Source organism: Mastomys coucha, unplaced genomic scaffold (genome assembly GCF_008632895.1).
Source record: "Mastomys coucha isolate ucsf_1 unplaced genomic scaffold, UCSF_Mcou_1 pScaffold22, whole genome shotgun sequence".
Lineage (NCBI taxonomy): Eukaryota > Metazoa > Chordata > Mammalia > Rodentia > Muridae > Mastomys > Mastomys coucha.
In genome coordinates this window covers 1241778-1247155 of record NW_022196905.1, presented here as the reverse complement: position 1 = coordinate 1247155, position 5378 = coordinate 1241778, and the positions used below count along the sequence as shown (strand labels likewise).

The 5378-nt window shown below is 37.9% G+C and overlaps 1 long non-coding RNA gene across 1 annotated transcript in view; it reads left to right on the top strand.

Annotated features, from left to right (window-relative positions):
- The window catches only part of LOC116070483, a 10091-nt gene extending 6077 nt beyond the window's left edge, over window positions 1-4014 (top strand). Inside the window, exon 2 of the long non-coding RNA XR_004110418.1 lies at window positions 3843-4014. This is a non-coding gene — a long non-coding RNA (uncharacterized LOC116070483). The remainder of the gene's footprint in view (window positions 1-3842) is intronic.
- Window positions 4015-5378: the final 1364 nt, after the last annotated feature.

The following is a 5378-nucleotide window of genomic DNA, read 5'->3' as shown; positions in this document are numbered from 1 at the left end:
CTAAACAAAGAATTCTCAACTGACGAATACTGAATAGCTGAGAAGCACCTAAAGAAATGTTCAACATTTCTCTCTATTTAATTTAATGTTGGCCATTGGTTTGCTGTATATTGCTTTTATTAAATTTAGTTATGGACCTTGAATTCCTCATCTCTTTAATACTTTTAGTATGAAGAGATATTGTATTTTGTCAAAGACTTTTCTAGCATCTAATGAGATGATCATGTGGTTTTTATTTTCTTTGAGTTTGTTTATATAATTGATTACTTTGATGGATTTCTGTATCTTGAAACATCTCTGAATCTGTGGGATGAAGCCTATTTGATCATGGAGAATGATCACTTAGATATTTCCTTGAATTTGGTTTGCAAGAATTTTATTGAGTATTTTTGCATCAATATTCATGAGGGAAATTGGTCTGAAATTCTCTTTCTTTGTTGGGTCTTTGGGTGGTTTAGGTATCAGTGTAACTGTGGCTTCATAGAAGGAATTGGGAAGTGTTCCTTCTGTTTCTATTTTGTGGAATAGTTTGAGAAGTATTGGTATTAGGTCTTCTTTGAAGGTCTAATAGAATTCTGCACTTAAACCTTCTGGTCCTGGGGATTTTTTTGGTTGGGAGACTTTTAATGACTTCTTCTATTTCCTTAAGTGTTATGGGACTGTTTAGATGGTTTCTCTGGTCCTGATTTAAACTTTGGTTCCTGGTATCTGTCTAGAAAATCATCTACTTCATTTATGTTTTCCAGTTTTGTTGAGTATAGGCTTTTGTAGTAGGATCTGATAATTTTTTGAATTTCTTCAGTTTCTATTGTGTCTCCATTTTAAGTTCTTATTTTGTTAATTTGGATACTGTCTCTCTGCCCTCTGGTTAGTCTGGCTAAGGGCTTTGTTCTTTGTATAGTTTTCTTTATTTCTACTTTTGATTTCAGCACTTAGTTTGATTATTTCCTTTTGTCTACTTCTCTTGGGTGTATTTCCTTCTTTTTGTTCTAGAGCTTTCAGATGCTCTGTTATGCTGCTAGTATATGCTCTCTCCAATTTCTTTTTTTAGGCACTTAAAGTTATGAGTTTTCCTCTTAAGACTGTTTTCATTGTGTCCCATAAGTTTGGGTATGTTGTGCCTTCATTTTCATTAAATTCTAAAAAGTCTTTAATTTCATTTTTTAGTTCTTCTTTGACCAAGTTATCATTGAGTAGATTGTTGTTCATCTTCCCTGTGTATATGGACTTTTTGTTGTTTTTATTGCTATTCAATACTAACCTTAGTCCATGGTGATCTGATAGGATGCATGGGATTATTTCAATCTTCTTGTATTGGTAGAAGCTTGTTTTGTGACCAATTATATGGTCAGTTTTGGAGAAAGTACTGTGAAGTGCTGAGAAGAAGGTGTATTCTTTTGTTTTAGGGTGAAATGTTTTATAAATATCTATTAGACCCATCTGGTTCATAACTTCTGTTAATTTCACTGTGTCTCTGTTTAGTTTATGTTTCCATGATCTGTCCACTGTTGAGAATGTGGTGCTAAAGTCTCCTACTATTGTGTAAGGAGCAGTGTATGCTTTGAGCTTCAGTAATGTTTCTTTTACAAATGTGGGTCTCCTTGCATTTGGGGAATAGATGTTCAGAACTGAGAGTTCCTCTTGGCTGATTTTTTTTTTTTATGAGTATGTAGTATCCTTATACTTTTTGATACCTTTTGGTTGAAAGTTGATTTTACTGGATACTAGAAATGCTACTTCAGCTTGTTTCTTGGGACCATTTGCTTGGAATTTTTTTTCCAGCCTTTTTCTTTGAGGTACTGTCTGTCTTTGTCACCAATGTTTGTTTCCTGTATGTAGCAAAATGCTGAGTCCTTTTTATATATCCAGCCTATTAGTCTATGTCTTTTTTTGTTTCGTTTTTGTTTTGTTTTTTGTTTGTTTTGTTTTGTTTTCTCGAGACAGGGTTTCTCTGTATAGCCCTGGCTGTCCTGGAACTCACTCTGTAGACCAGGTTGGCCTCAAACTGAACCCAGTAATTTGCCTTCCTCTGCCTCCCAAGTGCTGAGATTAAAGGTTTGCACCACCACTGCGTGGCTCCAGTCTATGTCTTTTTATTGGGGAATTGAGTTCACTGATGTTGAGAGATATTAAGGACTGATGATTGTTGCTTCCTGTTATTTTTGTTGTTAGAGATGGAGTTATGCTTGTGTTGTTCTCTTCTTTTGAAGCTGTTGTGAGAAGATTAGTTTCTTGCTTTTTCTTGGGTATAGTTTCCTTCCTTGTGTTGGAGTTTTCCTTCTATCATCCTTTGTATAGCTGGATTGGTGGAGAGATATTGTTTAAATTTGGTTTTGTCATGGAATATCTTGGCATCTCCCTTTATGGTAATTGAGAATTTTGCTGGGTATAGTAGCCTGGGCTGGCATTTTTGTTCTCTTAGGATCTGTATGACATTTTTCCATTATCTTCTGACTTTTAGAGTCTCTGTTGAGAAGTCTGATGTTACTTGACCTTTTTCCCTTACTACTTTAAATATTCTTTCTTTGTTTTGTGCATTTGGTGCTTTGACTATTATGTGACAGGAGGAATTTCTTTTCTGGTCCAATCTATTTGGAGTTCTGTAGGCTTCTTGTATGTTCATGGGCATCTCTTTCTTTAGATTAGGGAAGTTTTCTTCTATAATTTTGTTGAAGACATGTACTGACCCTTTAAGTTGGGAAGTGTTGTTCTCTTCTATACCTATTATCCTTAGTTTGGTCTTCTCATTGTGTCCCAGATTTCCTGGATTTGGGTTAGGAGCTTTTTGCATTTTGCATTTTCTTTGACTGTTGTGTCAATGTTTTCAATGGTATCTTCTGCATCTGAGATTCTCTCTTCTATCTCTTGTACTCTGTTGGTGGTGCTTGCATCTATGACTCCTGATTTCTTTCCTAGGTTTTGTATCTCCAGGGTTGTCTCTCTTTCTGATTTCTTTATTGTTTCTATTTCCATTTTTAGATCCTGTACAGTTTTGTTCAATTCCTTCACCTATTTATTGTGTTTTCCAGTATTTTTTAAAGACATTTATGTGTTTCCTCTTTAAGGGCTTATACTTGTTTACCTGTGTTCTCCAGTATTTCTTTAAAGGAGTGATTTATGTCCTTCTTAACATCTTCTATCATATTCATGAGATGGGATTTTAGATCTGAATCTTGCTTGTCTGGTGTGTTGGGGTATCCAGGGCTGGGTGTGGTGGGAGAACTAGGTTCTAATGTTGTCAAGTAGCTTTGCTTTCTGTTGCTTATGGTCTTGTGCTTGCCTCTCATTATCTGATTATCCCTCGTGCTAACTGCCCTTGTTATCTCTAACTCAAACCTGTCCCTTCGGTGAGCTTGGTTGTGTCCGAACTCCTGGCAATCAAGCTGTCTCTGTGATCCTATGATTCTGTGATGCTGAGATCTTGGGTGTGTCATAATTCCTGGGAGTCAAGCTGCCTCTGGGATCCTGTGATTGTGTTGTGTCAAAGCTCCTGGGAGACAAGCTTTCTCTGGATATTGCAGGAGTGGGTGGGTCCAGGCAGAGGTGCAAGCCAGAAAGAATGTGTGCCTCTGGCTGGGCATGGAGGGGTCCTCTTTCCCTGTTTCCCATGGGGGGGGGTCCCAGTTTAGGTGGGTGTTGGGGCAGATGTTGTGGCCTCAACTGTAATGTTGGGTGTGTTAGAGTTCCAGTGATCCTGGTTGTGTCAGATTTCCTGTGATTTGAGCTTCCTCTGGGTGTTGTAGGAGTGGAAGGGGAGGCAAAGCCCCTGGGAGGCTCTGGGCACAGATTCAAACCACCATATAGAACTTTAATATGTTGAAATATGTTCCTTTTATACCCAGTCTCTTTCAGAGCTTTTTATCAGGAGAAGATACTGGATTTTGTCAAACCCTTTTCTGTGAGATGAACCTGTGATTTCAGTCCTTGAATCCATTATGTGATGTATTGCATCTATTGATTTGCATATATTGAACCATCTGTGCATCTCTGGAATGAAGTCAAATTAATCATAGAGAATGACCTTTATGGTGTGTTCTTGAATCTGGTTTATAACTATTTTATTGGGAATTTTTGCAACTATGTTCATGAGGGAAATTGGTCAGTAATTTTCTTTTTCCCCACATGTTTTTATTTGAATATTACTGCCTTTTCAAAGTGGGTCTACAATTTGATAGGAACTATTTTTGCCAATAGTGCTCCATTCTCAGAGGAGAGCCTTATGCTGCCTACACCAATCTAGAAGAGGAAAATGATACCTTAACTCTATAACAGACCTTTCAATCTTAGCACAACTGACTCCATGATGGAAGTACCATTCAGGCTGTAAAACTCAGCACATAGACAGCATCACCTGCCAAAATGAAAGCAGAGACCTAATCTATTAGTGTTCACAGTTCTGGGAAAGTCTCTAAATGTACTAAACTTACTTTTTGGCTTCAGTAGTTCTGCTTCTGGCTCTGTTCTTGTTAACTGAAGTATGTTAACCCAGGATATTTTTTTGAGTGTGTTCTTAAAAGCTCACCTTGAGAAAGGCTTGGGGTTATACTGGGATCCCAAGCAGCCAATGTAGTCACTGGCTGGCTAATGAAGGCTTTCCGTGGCTTAAACTAGTATCAGAGTGGTCCTCTCTAGTGGATACCCATAACACTATATACTGAACAGAGCAAACCCTTCACTGAAAGAATATGGTGATTCTTAACAAGGAGATAGAAGCAATGACCTAAGCCCTGAATCAGAAGTCCCACTGCAGAAACATGGGAAATGTGGTAAAATCAAAGTACTGTGACTCCTCCCCGAATTACTAATCTATGGTTGTGACCCTTTTATTAAGGTTTCTATGGCTGAAATTAAACACTATGACCAAAATCAAGATGGGAAGGAAAGGATTTATTTTGCTTACACTCCATGGTGGAGTGCTGCTTACTGGTTTGCCCCTCATTGCTTGATCAGCTCAGGAGAGGCACCACCCACAGAGATGTCCCCCTCCACATCCCTACAGGCTCACCTCCAGCCCAGTCTTACGGAGGAGGCTTCTCAATTGAAGTACTCTTCCTTGGGTGACCATAGCTTGCATCAAGTTAACATGTATCTAGCCAGCACAACGTCCAAGGAGAGTAAACTGGATGAAATGCAAGGCAAGGACTTCAATAGAAAGATTACAAAAAGGTTCAAATAAATGAAGACTTAAATATTTCCCCCTCCCCGTAAATTCCAAGAGAAGATAAAAAGCTGAATGAAATAAGGACCTCAGAACTGAATATGAAAGTAGGGTTCAATGAAGAGAACTACTAAAAAATACTTGAAATACTGAAATTTAATATTCAATAAATCAAATAAAAGCTCTGTAGAAAGCCTCACCAATACAGTAGATCAAAGGG